Source organism: Manis pentadactyla, chromosome 1, assembly GCF_030020395.1.
Source record: "Manis pentadactyla isolate mManPen7 chromosome 1, mManPen7.hap1, whole genome shotgun sequence".
In the NCBI taxonomy this organism is placed as follows: Eukaryota; Metazoa; Chordata; class Mammalia; order Pholidota; family Manidae; genus Manis; species Manis pentadactyla.
The window spans coordinates 103213659-103230042 of NC_080019.1; the positions used below are offsets into that span (position 1 = coordinate 103213659).

Consider the following 16384-nt stretch of genomic DNA (forward strand, 5'->3'; position numbering starts at 1 on the left):
AATTTGAATTTAAACTGGACATGAACATATGGTTTATGCTTTTCTTTTTTAAGTGGCACACCTACCTTTTTAGACAATGTCTTATGTTTTTAGCCAAGAAGCACAGGACAGAAACTGTCCTCTCACTAAAGATATGAGTTTGGTTGGGTTATGAGTTAGAATTCAAAGAAGCATCTGATGGAGCTAATTTTTACTCAGTAATTCTACCTGTTCAAACCTTATAAAGCCCCAATAATTCCACATATAAAAGCTATGCACATAACTAAAAGTGGTTTTAGTAGAAGGTGAGGATATGTATTTGACTTTCATCTTTATTCCCATTTTTAAGATAAAAAATACATTACATTTATTTCCTAGTCACAAACCTATACTTGCCAGAGCTAAGAGAATGCATTGTATACAGGTGGGAATTCTTTCTCTTCTTCAGTTCTACTCTCTTTATCACTTGAAGCCTGCTAGGCAATTTCTTTTCCTTAAAACTTTCAATTATACATTCTTGGCACTTTCTGCTTCTGCCCTGTTCTTCACCTAGGGAGAACTAGAACAATTGGCATGAATTTCTTACTAATTAATCATCCAGATTATCTCCTAGAAAGTTTGCAAGAACCTCCTTCAACTGCAAAGGATCTATAAAAAGAATTCCTTTTAATTCTAGCCCACTTATTCTGTTACTGTCAAGAATCATCATCTAGATTCAGAGATTTTCTATAAACTGCATCAAATAACCCAGGGTTTTACAATAAAGGAAAAGGAAGGATGTGATCATGTTCAGAGGACAAGTGGGAAGTAGAGCAAAGTTTAAGGCAGTGTGCCTCCCTGCTCCCCCCAACCCAACAGTACCCCCTTCCTCCCTAGGATTCTGACTTGGAGCCAAGTCCAGAGGCCATAAAAACAGGGAGGCACATATTAACCACAAAGGAACCCTGAAGGGGTAACCCACAGGCTGAGTCCCCCTAGGAGGGACTTTGGGAGCCTGAAAATCCCAGGAGAGAATCAAAGGCATGAGTTTCCCACAACAGACCCTCATTCCCAATTGTAATGAGACTAGTAATGGATTGTATTAAAAAAAAAACTGTAACATTTGTGCTAAACCAACCTCATTGCCAGTGGCATTTATTATTGTTAATGAACATACCACTACCACTTTCAAAGATAATTTATTAATGTGTTTGTAGAGCCATAAAAACAATTTTACTCTTTGATTTGGTAATTAAATTCTAAAAATATGGGGAAAGGTACATACAGACAGTTGTTCACTGGCAAGGATCAATGTAGATATCTGCACTTTGCTTTAGATACCCTCACAAGCACAGGCTGGGGTTGCCTGGATTGACAGCTGTTTGGTGAGAAAGCCCTGGGAATTGGGGATGAGCCAACTTCACTTGAGGCTCTTTGGGAGGGAGCAGTGTGAATAGGGGAAGCAAACACTGCAGTCAGCAGAGCTGGGTCTGAATCCTGGTTCTCCCTTCTTATAGACTGTGGCAAGTTAATCAAATTGCTTAAGTTCCATCTCTTCATCCATAGACTGAAGATACCTTATCTCCTTGAGTCTAAGGTGTACTTTCTGGTCCCCTTCTCCATTACACACACACATTTTAAGCCATGAAACTGTCATGACTATTGCTTTTTATGTCTGTATTTAATATGATGGGCTTTTCCTTTCTTTATTTTCCCTAAAACCTGAAATTTAATCAACGGTGTATCTTGCTACTAACAGTGTCTTAGAATCAAGGAGATAAAACAGTAGTGCCAATGTCAGTACAGCATTGCTGATTAATTGACATAACATATATAAGTCACTTTGACACGTTGCCTTGAAAACAGTAACTGTCCAAAAAATGGCACATATTAATATTATTATTTTTTAAGATCTGATGCACTCTTAGGATATATTACCAGAAGAGCAATACCCAGGAAATCAGTTGATAATCCCAGCCTGTTTGTCAGTCTATGCTTGGAGTACTGTATTCAGTCCACGGGCCACAGAACAAGGGCAAACCATGGGTAATCAGAACATAGGGACCAGGTTGGGAGAGAAACTGAAAAACATGATGTTATGAGAAGGGACAGAAAGAAATCTGGAGTTTTTACACTGAACAAAAATGAGAGGCTTTTCCAACATATTAAGACCTATGGGTGTAAGCACATGTTCCCTCTGTACTTCATGGGACGGAGAAGAAACACAGGGATGGATATTCCAGAGATGCCATGTCACTTTGGCCCGAAGGACTGTGTAACACCAAGCCCTCAGGGAGTGGGAGAGCCCAGGGAACTGAAAGCCGACTGAGACGCAGAGCTTGTCCCTGCGTGGTACTGTGTGTGTCAGCACTTTCCAGCAAAGCTTCCTTCCTGGTCTCAGAGACCGCAGCTTGTGTCCACTTCAACTCCAGAATGCTGTGCCTGAGTCTTCCTCCTCCAGACCTAGGCCAGACCTCTGGAGACCCCTCAGAGCAGAGGCGGCCCCCTAGGCCTCCACCAGCATGGGAAAAGCCAGCACAAAACCCGCAAAAAGTGAAGCAAGAAGATGATGGATTCACTGGGGTGTCTGGTACTGTAACATCTCATATGGGAGGCAAAGACTCAGTTTGGATGGAGAGGACTACAAATTCAAATTCAGGTGGAGAGAGGCAGCTTCTCCAGGGTCCAGGCAGTGGGGAAGTAAGAAGTCCAGCTCTTAGAGTAGGCACTTTGCAAGTCCCGAGACTCGGGTAACCGCACCGGTGCTGACCTACTTCATGGAGCCTAATGAGTCCATTTCAGAGGCAGATCAGTTTTATAAATTACAGCAAATCCTTGGTGAGATACACATTCTTTCCTTCAGATGTAGGCCAGCTTTCTGGATGCCCCAGTTATACACTTTTTCTTAAATTAACCCTCAATCCATGTTTTAAGGAAAAACCTCTATCTCTATGAAAAACTGCTAATATCACAGATTAAAACAGAAGCATAACTTTGGACTCTATCTCTGTATCAGCATTTCTTTGAATACTGGTGTTAAGTTTACTGTGAACTTTGTGACTCCACCATTGTCAGTGTTATAATCATTTTATCTAAATCTCTCTGACCAAAGGTGGTGGGTATCAGCTCTGCCCCACGAGCTCCCTGCCTACATCAGGTGATCGCAGCTCCTTAACCAAGTGAAGATGAATGGAACAAAGTGACTGGCAGAAAGGCCTTCAGCCTTTTCCCCCAGATGCTCCTGCTTTGGGTCCAAGAGGAGCCAGAGGTGTGGATTTCTGGCCACATTTGCCTCAACCCTCAGCTAATCAAGGTTCACCTACACATTTTTTGTCCAAAGAATTTCTTATAATTGATATCTCTGTAAAACCAGATATAGCTAGGAACACATATGAAATAAGATCAAAATTCTCTCTTCTACTGTCTTGAGCAGGAAAATGTGCCCATAAAATGAAGAGTGAAGAAGAATGAAGTCAACTTCATACTCTAAGTTTCTCTTCTATCTTCGTTATTCCAGGTGAATCGTCGCTCCTAAGGACTGTCTCAGTATGCTGACTTGTCCCTTTCAAAACATCACCAATTGCTCTTAGACCAAGGAAGCATTACCGAGACATCTGAACACATTGGAGATCCATGAAAGTGTCCTTCCTAGACTGATGTTTCAAGTGAGCTTCCCCCCACATCCCTTATTCAATGAACTATCTACCTTATAATTTGATTACTTCGAACATCTGACCAAAATTTTAAACCTCATGCATAAAAATCAAAAGGCAGTTTCCTGAAGTAATGCATAAATGCAGCAAAATAATTTTTCTCCAAAATAAAACTATCCCCTTCTTTATGAAAACTGATCTTCCCTTAACTCTAACCCATCATGCCTAACCTATTTTTACTATAAAATTAATAAACTCTTAAAGGAAACCTTAAATTTACAAACTGTTTCATGAAATTAAAATCATTCTTAGAGCCACAACCTTAAATAGACTATGGATGGTGTTAACCTACTACTAAATTTTGGCATAACTAATTCTCATTTTTTTCTCTTCATAAGTGTCTTAATTTTTTTAATACAAAGTAATAATGTTTAGAAAAACTAATATGCAGGGAAGTATAGGAATACAATATAAACTACCAGAAATTCCAACCTTCAAAATAATCACTAAACCCCTATTAATTTAAGATAACCATCCTTAATTGCTGTCCCTCTAAGAGTAACACATACAGAGAGAGGTGCATTTTAAACATGGCCAAGTATGTGATGTACGTACTTGTTATCCAGTGCTTTAAGTTAAAGATCTATCATCACTGTTTCTCCAATAACCAACTGGAGTAGTTACATAGTGGCCCATTATGCAATTTTCTTCTACTACTGTATATTTTTATTATTTTCAACTTATCATGATAATAAATAATGCCCCAATGAATACTGTTGTACTTAACACTTTTATACTCCTACCTGAAATTTCCAATCTAGTGCCTTCTTCCTTTTGTGATTTCTTTTATTGGGTATGGGAAGAGAAAGCACTTCATCATCCACAGATCAGAATTTTTATTGTTTGATTTCTTTTCTTCCCTTTTAAAAAAACTTAGATCCTTACTCTGTGGGCTATATTTTTATATATTGTTAAAGACTAAACTTATTTTTCACGTTTAAGTTTTAGCCAACTCTAGACTGTTATTTTTCCAAAACAAATTTTCAAATGAGCATTGATGTTTTTAAAGGAAACACATATCTCACATTCTTGGCTTTCCACTAAGGCTCAGAAAATTTTCAGGACCACATAACCAGAGCTTTGATTATCAGCAGGAAGTCATATTGGGCAGGAATGAAGAGGACATTCACCCAGGCCAATTAAAGCTAAACAATCAAAAGGTCTAAGTTCCCAGACTTAATGATTAAAAAATTAATCATCTCAAAGCTTAACTTAAAATTAGATTTAGCCTTAAAAAGTCTCAAAAGTTCCAAGATTAGCTCACATAGTTAAAAGACAGTTTCAATGCCGTAGGTATATTCTGCATGTGGACTGGTCACACCACTGGTCTCATTTATTAACCATGGACAACCTGCATCTTGCTGTTGGTCACTAGGTTCTTGCCTTTAGACACCAGCAGAACAGTTGAGAAAGCAGAGCTCAAGCTCATCCCCTCCTAGTGGAAAATGAACACAAAGAAACATGCCTTACTGGTTCACGGTGGGTCAAGAGGAGCATCTTTGAGTATGACGAGCAGCACGGATGTCAGTATTTACATGGTTCTTCTCATTAGTCACAACTACTGAATTACATTTCCGAAGAACATCAGCAGCTCGCATCAGGTTTTTCCCACAACAGCACCTCTCTGAGGCACAATGACATTATCGCTGCTTACTAGCGGCTATAACTTGGGACAAATTACATAACCTTCCTGGGACAGTTTCCTCAAAAGTGAAGCAGGATAATAAAGCAATTAACCTCTTTGAGCTGTTGTAAGGATGAAATAAGAGGCTTAGAACAGGGCTGCCCTTAGGAAGCGGCACCTGAGGGTGAGCTGTTAGTACTCCTACCTACCGCTGTGAGCACTACTCCTGCTCCGACGACCGCGGCCCCTACCCTAGAAGGCAAGACTATGAAACTTAGCTTGGGTTTTTAATCACAGCGATTTGAGGCCATATTTACTGTCATTACTAGAACAGTGAATTTCTGGGGTGGGTGGCATCACAGTCTCCCCAACTCTCTGTCCCCACTTTTGATAAGTAAACAGAAGACCTGTCTGTGCCCATCAGCACCTTCAGTGAGCAGGGTTACAGGCAAAACGGGGTGAGGGTTGGGTTAGGCCTGAAAAGGCAGCAGAGGCAGAGGCAAGGCCAGGAAATGCAGAGTACAAGCCAGCACCTCCCGCAATGTGCACTTGGAAGATCATGATTATAGGCAGGAATGAGAGTGATCTGGGGTGTGAATGGAAGTGGCTGATAGGCGAAAATGTATCAACGTTCAACAGTCAGAAAACCCACTTCTAATATCACAATTACTCCTACTCCTTTCTTTCCTCAGAGTGCTTATCTTCTACTGCCAGTCAATGTTCCCAATGATGTTTTGAGTGTGGTGTGGGCCAATTCACACTGAAATAGCTTGCCTAAGGATCTGTCTCCAACTTCAAAGCTCAAATGCATTTTAAAAGAAAATAGGGATCACATGCTACTGGACTGTTAGCTAGGCTCATAAGCCATCTGAGATTTATGGACATCTAAAGTACTTTGAATATCAACAAGAAAGCATATTGGATAAAAATGAATCATCTCAAAGCTTAACTTAAAATTAGATTTTAGCCAGAAGCCAGAAATGTAACAAACCTAAACCAGTCCAGCAAGATGAGAACAAGAATTGCAAAGCTTGATCCAGACCTAGAATCAGGAATAAAATTTGCTTAGATACTTTGTCGCAAAATTAAAGATTTTGAACACACTACTATACATTCTTTTTTTTCTCCCCAAGTTTGGAAGCAAACTTATTTTAATGAATGTTCTTTGGAAAAACCCTAAAATCTAGTGTTTAGGGAGTTTCCACTTTTAATGTATACTCTGCCATGTTGTCTATTTCTATTTCCAATCATGGGTGTTTTGTTTTGTTATCCTCTGTAGATGAAAGGCTGTGAAATGCTCAGGAACACAGAAACTGACATCCACCAGACATAAATGAGCTTATAGGCACTTTTGCAGGCTTCTCCATGCCAATTAAACACAAACAAGTCATCACCAAGTAAAAAGTCTTAACATTGTTCTTTAAAATCATCAGGTAACTACAACCAGGTTGACAAAATATTTACCTTAAGATTGAAATTAGTAACATTTAATAATTAACAATATCATAATAGCACATACATGCAGTAACAGCATATACAAAGCACGTTATGGCAATATTTGCTCTTTTTTTTGGAAAGCTAATATGACCTGATGGATTTGCTGTTAGAGAAAATATCTGCAGAGGCAGAGGCAATACTATCGCTGCATAATTGTGTCTTAAGGGTATAAAGTACACTCAACTCTGTGACTCTGAAATGTCATGCAGTCATAACTGCACAGCTTCAGCAGACATGGGAATTGGGATCCTTAAAGTTTAGCATATCACCTCAAAGATTTTTTTTTAAGTACCTATTTCTGTCTCTCCTCTCCCTCATTTTATCTTCTTAAACAGAGGAGAACATGAGAGCACAGACCCTGTCTAACACACTGTATTTCCCTGGGGGGAAAAGAAAATAAAATGGCAATAACAGAAGCATAGTAGCATGTTTTAAAACACTAGTGTATTACCTTGAACTACAGCATACTTCAAATAACATAAAAACAAGTATATCTCATAAAGTGTTACAAACTTTAAAACATCATCAAACTGAACTACTCTTACACAACAATTCCATGCTGTATTGCTTTGGTGACAAATTAATAAGGGTAATATTGCTCTCTACATCCTTAAGTTAATGAAATTAAGGAAGATATTCTCTTGGAACTTAATTTTACTGACTTAATTTCATTTTATTTCTATTAGCAATATCATTCTGTTTTACAAGGCACACTCCATTTTTAGAGTCATATTTACCCCTAAGAGTAATGTTGGAGTCTGAGGGATCACTTAAGAATAAAAATGGTGGCAATGAGGGAAGGGTTTCAGTCCAGGTTGATCCACCTTACACTCTGCCCACATCTCAATTGTTATGCAGACATTTCATAAGGTATTCTAGAAAAATGCCAGGATTTTCAAAGAGAAAATTAAAATGACATTCTGGCTCATTGCACTCTCAGAAGTAGGCCCAAGGGAGAATCATGTACCAGGCGAGCTTGTACAAGCGTGTGAGAGACAACTCCATGGCTATCTGGGGGCGCAACACACTGCTGCTAATGTTTAAAATAATATATAAAATCAACTGTGAATAAAATCATAGTTATGCCCAGAAGATCTGATGGTAGGACACAAAGAAAATAATTTGAAAAAGGAACTGAAAATGCTTATGATCAAGTACAAATCTCTAGACTGTAAATCAAACACACGTGTCATTTTTTCTTGGCTTCCACTTACATTTACTATTGTCAAACAGTGCATGTATATAAGGAAAATCATAACCCAAGCCTCCATAGGCTCAACGAACTTGCATTATTTTCTACAAGAATGCAGCAACAGCACAAATGCCATGCTGACTGTCATACCGTCCTGTGAGGACAGAAAGAAAATCTGACATAAGCAGCAGAAAGTTCAAAGCATTATTTACTAACCTGTTGCCCCTGTGGAAGTAGTCGCTTCATAATGCTTCAAAGAAAGAATCCTTACTGTGAAACTAATCTCCAAAGCAGCTGATAGTCCAGGGGGAGGAAGCTGACTACCCCGAGAACCCACAGACACAGGGAGAGAAGGCGGCTCCCAAGCCCCTTTTTGGCCGCCTCCCTAAAGGCAACTTAAGTCACGGCCAAGCCCACAGAGCACGTTAGCCTATGAGTTTAGTGATGAACTTGAAACCACTCCCCGTATGTTAAATAGACACTGGGCTGCTGTGAGAAGTAAAACCCACATACAGATTGAGCTAAGGCTTCAAGCTTCATCTTTGTACTCACTACCCAAGAAAACTGTAACATGCAAACTTACACAAAGGGAACTCTCACCCCCTTCTCTCCCTTCAGACTCTGTATTAAAGTGACTCATTCATTTTAAACAAGAGGAATTCAGTCTGTCCTCCTCTAGAACCATGAAATGAGTTTTATATTGTCCAAGTTGGGTGGTGATGGTGGAATATACAGCACTGTAATTTCACACTGCATAGGAGGGACATATAAAGTTACATTGCTTCTAAGAATCAAAGACATCTACTATCAATATTTTCAGATTTCTTTTGGACAGCATTCAATAAGCCTAAATCATTAATCATTAAAATCTAAAAATTAATTTAAGTCCAAGAGGAAAATTTATCAAAGAACCTTTTAATTTCTAATTCTGACTTGGTATCTGTAAATCTGAAAATCACTCATTATTCAATTTCACCATCTACATCTAGGTTATATTTATAAGAAAGAGTTTTCTGGTAGTTCTTTAGTATTTTTGTAGTTTAAAATGGAACTTAATATGACTCACTATGGTTTCAAAGAAGGAAATTTAAATTATTTTTTCATTCTAGAAAAGTGTAATTGATAACTTCCTTAAAGCATTCATATCTTAAAACAGTCAATAATGTTTCAGCATATTGCTTAAGAAAAAGAACCAATGGTCTGCTCTATAACATAATGGGTTCACAATACAGCGGTCCCCCTTTCCGCGGTTCCACTCTCTGTGGTCCACGTATCCATGGTCAACCACAGGCCAGAGGCAGGCGATCCTTCTGGCCTATCCTCACAAGGTCAGTAGTGCCACATCACAATGACTTGGTCACTCACCTCATTTAATCTCATCATGTAATCATCTCACATCATCACTAGAAGTTGTGAGTACAGCACAGTAAGGTATTTTAAGAGAGAGAGAGACCACTTCACATAACTTTTACTATAACATATTGTTATAAATGTTCTATTTTATTATTAGTTATTGTTGTTCATCTCTTACTGTGCCTAAGTCATATATTAAACTTTATCATAAGTTTATATGCATAGGAAAAAAATCGGTGATTTTAGGGTTTGGTACTATCCACAGTTTTAGGTATCCACTGGGGGTCTCAGAACATATTTCCTGCAAATAAGTGTGGGGTAGGAATACCATATACACAATTTCCCCTGGTTTTCAACTCCAAAAACAGTTTAAACTAATGGCTTGTTTCCATGATTTCTATTTTATTTAAATAAAACCCATTTAACATAATGGTCAAGGTTACCTAACTTTATTGTTTCTTCAAAGCCAAAGACTGGGTGAAATATTCCAAGGAAAATGTGAGTCATTTATTGCCAATAGATTTACACACATTTCTGGTAAAATTCAAATTACTCAAAACCTATGAAACATAAGCCATTTCATTAGTGTGTTAGCTCAACAAGATCAGGCATGAAAAACTTAAAAGACTCCCTTAGATCTAACACTCACCCCACTTGCCTCCCATCCACAACCAGGTCAGGATTCAACAGTTTCTCATAGGGTCACTTCAGAACGAGGGGGACAAGACTGATCGGATCACCTCAGTGAGAACATTAGCCTCGGCCTAGCTGTGGCTTCTGCCTTACAAGGAGCCAGAACCCCACCTGGTGGCAAAACCAAGAAAAGCCCAGAACAGCTAAACCTCCCGGGAAATAATCCTTTGATGTTGGAAGAAAAACAGAAAGAAGAAAAGGATCACGTATAAAAGCACATTAATGTCACATACGATGGGTGGTAAACATTATAAACAGTTTTTTTTCCCACAAGAGCATAGTATTTCTAGAGGATATGAAAATACACATGCAAAAAAGTAATCATATTCAAAACTATCTCTTTTATGTGGATCAGGTTTGCAAACATATGTGATGATTTGCATTCTCAGAGAAGTCCTCTGATAAATAAATTGATCTCTCCTTTACCCAAAGAACTGCAAGAAAAATTCCTGTGAGGTCAGCATAATCTCTGAAAGGGAAGAAATACAGATAATTCCCAACTCACTAGCTAACTGCTGCTGGGACAGTGTCTCCAGCATTCTATTACTGAAATGCTGAACCCCCAGGATTTTTCCCACCTTTCTGTCAAAAAGTATTTCTTTTTATCTCATATCAGTTATTTCTGCTAAAATTGCCATCTGATACCAATCTCAGTGGAGATGAAGAACAGTGAAATACTGGTTCCAACAACACTCTAGTCTTTAATAAAACTGCAGCAAAAATAAAACTACAATAGAATATGACTTTTAAATGAGTCCAAATCACTAAAATAATAGTAATAGGTAATATTTAAGATCTTACTACAAGCTAGGCATGATTCTAAAGTGCTTTACAAGTATTAACCCATTAAAATCTCACTGCTCTATTATTATACCAGTTTTAAAGATGAGAAAACTGGGGTGCCTAGAGGGTAAGTACTTAGCCAAGATTCAAGAGCTGGTGGTAGATCTGGGATTAGGACCCAAGCAGTTCAGCTCTGACATCAGTGCTCCTAACTATGTACTTTAATAATTCTGTCCTCCCAAGTGCACACTACTTGGGAAACCCTGCTGGACTCTGGTCACAGCAAGGGAGGGGGAGATGGTTGGATAGGAACTGTTCTGTGGTTGGTCCTCATGACGGGGCAGGCTAGGAAAGGCTTTTCAGTGAAGCAGCCACAGTACTGAGACCTGAGGCCACCTGGTAGGTTAGGGAGCCCCAGGCAGAGGGCACACATTCAGCCTGCCAAGGCAGAGGCGGAATTAGAAGCAGGCCACTGGGGAAACCAGGGGAGCTGGTTGAGGTCAGAGAACCATCAGAAGCAAATGTTGCCAGGGAGGCAGGAGTCCTGTGATGTCATATCATGGAGATGAAGAGGTGTCAGCTAGAGACTTTAAATCAGAAAATGACTGGATGTGCATATTGGAAAGATAATAAGGAGGAACTAGGCTTTGTAAAGAGAGTAGAATCATAGAACATATTCTGAGTAAAGGGAAGGGCAGACCAGGGCTTCAAGATGGACACATTTACCCTTTCACGAACTTTATTAAGGAGGCTGGGGCAGTAATGCTGGTGGCATTACTGAGCCCTGTGGAGGTTGTCAGTACCGTGCAAAGAGCTGGGAACACAGAAGGAAGAGCAGGTGGGCAGGAGGTGGGGACTGGGATGGCCAAGCCCAGCAGTTGGCCTTGGAGGCTGAGTGTGAGGCCCTGTGGGTGGAGGTGCAGCAGGCTGTAGGACATATGGGTTGACACCCCATCCCCTGCCTGGAAGGAAGGTACACATCTAGGAATCACTGCTGTGAATGCAGCTGGAGGGCAGCAGCAGGGCACAGCGAGTTTGCCCCTGGAGAGCACACAGCATAGAGGAAAGGGTGAAGTGTTTTGTTTTGTTTTTTTAATTAAAGTATCACTGATATACAATCCTATGTTGGTTTCAAATATACAACAACACAGAAACTCAAACAATACAGACAACCAAATTATAATGTTTATGGTACCACCAGTGGAAATTTATGATTATAATGTTGCTTTGAGGCATAAGAGATTCTGAAATACCTTTGAATTCTCAATATTCAATGATGTTAAATGTTTTTACAGTCCATAATTTATTTTACTTTTTTCTCATTGAAGTATCATTGATACACAATATTATGTCGATTTCAAATGTACAGTGCAGTGGTTCAGCAGTTATCTATATTATTAAATCCTCACTCCCTCTTGTGTGGTTACATCTATCAACATAGTAAGATGTTACAGAATCACTGACTATATTCTCCATGCTGTACTACCATCCCTGTGATGACCATATATTGTGGTTGCAAATTATTGTGCCCAAAAGGGTTGAGTTTTAAGGCAAGGGGTTTCTGAGAACTTCAGACAGAATTCAGGACATGGGTGGGGAAAAATTTAGTTTTAATTCTTACCAACTTATAACTGAAATTTAGTATTTCCTTCAATTACAGAAGTAGGCAACAATCCACAGTAGAATTAGCCATACCTATGACTTGTCACAAGTAGACATCAAATGTGTTTTCATATCACATTACAGTTATTGCAAATATCTCAAAGTAAATGGAAATGATACTTTGAGATATTTGCAATAACTGTAATGGGATATGAAGTGGCAGCTCTTGGTCTGTAACAATGCATTATCAAACGAGGTATATATAGATACATATAACACAATATTACATAATTGTGGTACTGATAATTGCATATCAGTATAATTGGTTTACTTTGTACCCCTCCCTATGCATTCTAACTTTATGCATTTAATTTTAAGCATTGAACATTATTCTGAAAAGAGTTTCATTACCTTCACTAGAATGCCAAAGAGGTCCCTGGGCACACACACAAAAGTAAACAGTATTTGAAGTAGGGAAGGAAAGAGAAAAACCACAGGAAGACACTTTAAAAAGGCATTATTAGAAAAAGGGGGACCTCGTATGAGGACCCAGGACTTCTGACTTGTGTTCTTTCCTCCCCCCAACTCCAAACCCTGTAACAATAAACACAGCAATCCCTTCATATGTGTCAGCAAAGTACTTTCCTATATATCAGTTCATAGCAAAGAGTAGGAAGAGGCAGGTGACCTCACCATGCCGGAAACCTCAGAGAAGCGGCAGCCGGGAAGACACACTGCTCCCTGGGCCAGACCCGGGATGGAATGAAGCCTGGGCACCCTGCACTGTGGAGCCACAGTCCTGCGCACAGACTCTGCGGTGCAGAGCCGATTCCTTACGTCACCTTAGCTGGAACCTGATGAGGAGAGAAAGGACGAGTGAGCACAGCGAGGGCAGTGAGTGCAAATTCAGGCTTCCATTTGCAAGCAATGCTAACAATTTCTGTGGATTTTTTGCTCAAGGCTCTTTTCTTTAGTTCTGATTGGTGATGCAGGGTGAATTACAAGATTTACAATATTTCAACTGTTTAATTTTCCTTTGGCTAGAACCAGAACAGAAGCCTGTACTTAAGCAATTAGTTTGAAATTAGATAGACCAGCTGCAACAATGCACTCTCTGTTCTCTCGTTGCTGTGCCCACTAACTGGCACTCATTATTTCATCTGTGACGTGTGTTGCCAGGGCTGCATTAACAACAGCGTTGCTTGTTGTCCACATCCATTCTCTATTCTGTGACATCTGTCATGGCTCAACTCCATGTTTTATTTTACTTTGCTTCTCTTACTTTTCAGAGTCATTTTCTTAATTGCTGCAAATATCTCTGAAATCTATTTTAACCCTCCAAAAGGTAACAGCTTCTGTAACTTGGTAATAAAAAACTTAAGGTGCACAAACCCTTTATGGTATTGCAAATCTACACAAAATCATATCATTAAAACTATCATTAAAGTCATATGATTAAAGCAAATTTTATCTCATGGTTGGCTAGATAATCTATGTTTTTTTATTATAACTTGTTCAATTCACAGATAATGCATATGATCTCATATAATGCATGTTTTCTTGTTATATGATAATGTGACTATGGCTTTATATGACAGACATATGCTTTTCTAAAAACAAGCTGCATATTTCTTAATATGTATGTTAAAGCATAAATTATGTTTATTGATTGGCCTTTAACTTCTAAGTTTCTCTATTCTTTTCTTTCTTTTTAATAAGGAGCCATGGTGAAAACCATCACTTGCCTTCTAGTCACAGCCATCTAAAAACCAGAGTGAGAATTCTAGTGGATAAAAAATAAAAAGCTCAATATTGGTTTCTGAACTTCAGGAACAGAACATTCTGCTGCTGCCCCTCCATAGAAACACAGACACACAGACAAATGGACGTATGCATTCTGCACACCCATCTACTGTCCCATGTATGCTCAGGGAGGGTAACGCCCTGGCTGCCTGCACTGCAGGTGCAGGAGGGGACTGAGCCTGACCGGTGATAGGTCACCTGCTTTCCTATCCACCCAGATGCACCTCCTTCCTTGGTGCCCAATCTAAGCAAGGAAGGACCTCCTGTGGCCTCCGTGGTTCCTGTTGCCTGAAGTCACTTGCTTTCCTTCCTACTCTGTTTTCTTTGCATTGCTCTGAAACTGCTTCCTCACAAGACCTCTCCTTCCACCCAAAGTGGTTTATTCCATTTTTCAGTCCCCCACCCCAGCTCTCCTTCCCCTCTGGATTTGTGCCACTGCCCCTCCTAAGACGCCCTTCCCCCTCAAGGCCACTAAAGAATTAAAATCCTCCCCAGCATTTCAAGGAGCAGCCCAGACCCACATCCTCCACAAAGTCTTCTCAGACAACTTGGTTTGAAAAAAAACACTTAGTTTCTCACACCTAGAATAATCAGCAACAGCAAATGCATTAGATAAAGAATTATGCCTAATGACGTTTCTATTATTGCGTATTGATTATTTAAATATTCTAAGGTATTTAACTTATGTACTTAGATCTATTTCCTCCAAGTTATCAAGAACTGTGGATCACAGTTATACCTCTGAAATTTACCATTGTAAAAAGCATATAAATGGCAAATTCCACTTTACATAGCATTCATATCTATTTGCTGATTGATCATAAGAGATTTAAATCATTTATATTAATAGTAATTATAATAACAATAGCCAATACTATCACAATATCTTATTATACCCAGTGTCTTATTTGATATTCACATTTGCCCTATGAGGTAGATACCATTATTTTCCCCATTTCTCAGATGAAGTATATGGAGCCACTAAGGTTTACTTGCCCACTGTATTCATCCAATATATATTTATCGAACACCTACTATATGACAGACATTGTTGACAGCATTAATGATTCAAAACGAAAGTCGCTGTCTGTTGGGGGAGACAGACTATCAACAAATAAAACAAATATTGAGCCAGATCCTGCTAAGTGCTAAGAAGAACACCAAAGAAGAATAAGGGATGGAGAACAATGGGGTGAGGGGCACACTCTGTAGATAGGGTGGTCAGAAAAGGCCTCTCTGGGGAGATGACACATAGTGGAGACTGGAATGGTACAAGGTAACATGCCATGTAATTATCTGGGAAGAAGGGTCCAGGCAGAAGAAACAGAAACTGCAAAGGCCCTGAGGTCAAAACAAGCTACAAGTGTTCAAGAACAAGAAGGCCAGTGTAGTCAGTGTTGTGAAGAGAAAAAAATCAGAAAGTAAACAGGGAGGTCTGATCATATAAGGTTTTGTAAACCACTGCACAGTATTTTTCCTTATATATAATGGAAAGGCCCTAGAAGATTTTAATCAGGGGAGTGAAATGCTGTGTCATTTAAAAAGATTACTCTAGTTGTGTAGATTAAGAATAGACTGAGAAAAAGCACATTACTTAGGAGAATACTTTAGTAAACGAGGGGAGAAATGATGGTAGCCTGGACTACAGTGAAGGCCAAGAAGCAGACAGATCTAAGATCTATTGTGAAGAGAGAGCCAAGAGGATTTTCAAATATGGGTTGTGCTGTGGGGTGTAAAAGAAAAAGGCATCAAGGAAGGCACATGAGCAACAGGGAGAAAAGGCCAATGACTATACTGGAACATGGCTGGTGGTAGGCAGTAAAGAAGAGAAGTACATTTTCAGGGCAAATCAAGAGTTCCTTTTTGGATGGTTAAGTTTGAGATACCTCTTAGACACCCAAATCAGGATTAGCAGAAAGTGGGATACTTAAGTCAGGGATTTAGGAGTGAGAAAACCAGGAGTACGATGGCTTTAAACATTGTAGCCAGCTTGAAATGACATATTTACACTATGAGACTGACAAAGCATAGATACAGGACAGAAGTCTGAAGACTGAGGCTCAGAGCCCTCTAATAACTGATGTCAGAAAGAAGAGAAGAATCCAAAGTATTCCAAAAAAGAGCTGTCAGTGAGATAGCAGGGAAGGCAGGAGAATGTGGTCGGAT

At 39.3% G+C, this 16384-nt stretch overlaps 1 protein-coding gene across 4 annotated transcripts in view; it reads right to left on the bottom strand.

Moving 5' to 3' along the window:
* The window catches only part of PLD1 (phospholipase D1), a 220028-nt gene that overhangs the window by 169727 nt on the left and 33917 nt on the right, over window positions 1-16384 (bottom strand). Inside the window, exon 1 of one of the 4 annotated variants that reach the window (XM_036930887.2) lies at window positions 8201-8604. The exons of the other annotated variants lie outside the window; for them this stretch is intronic. The gene's annotated coding sequence lies outside the window, so the exon portion shown is untranslated. Of the gene's footprint in view, window positions 1-8200; window positions 8605-16384 lie in introns of those variants that run through there. 4 annotated transcript variants of the gene reach the window in all.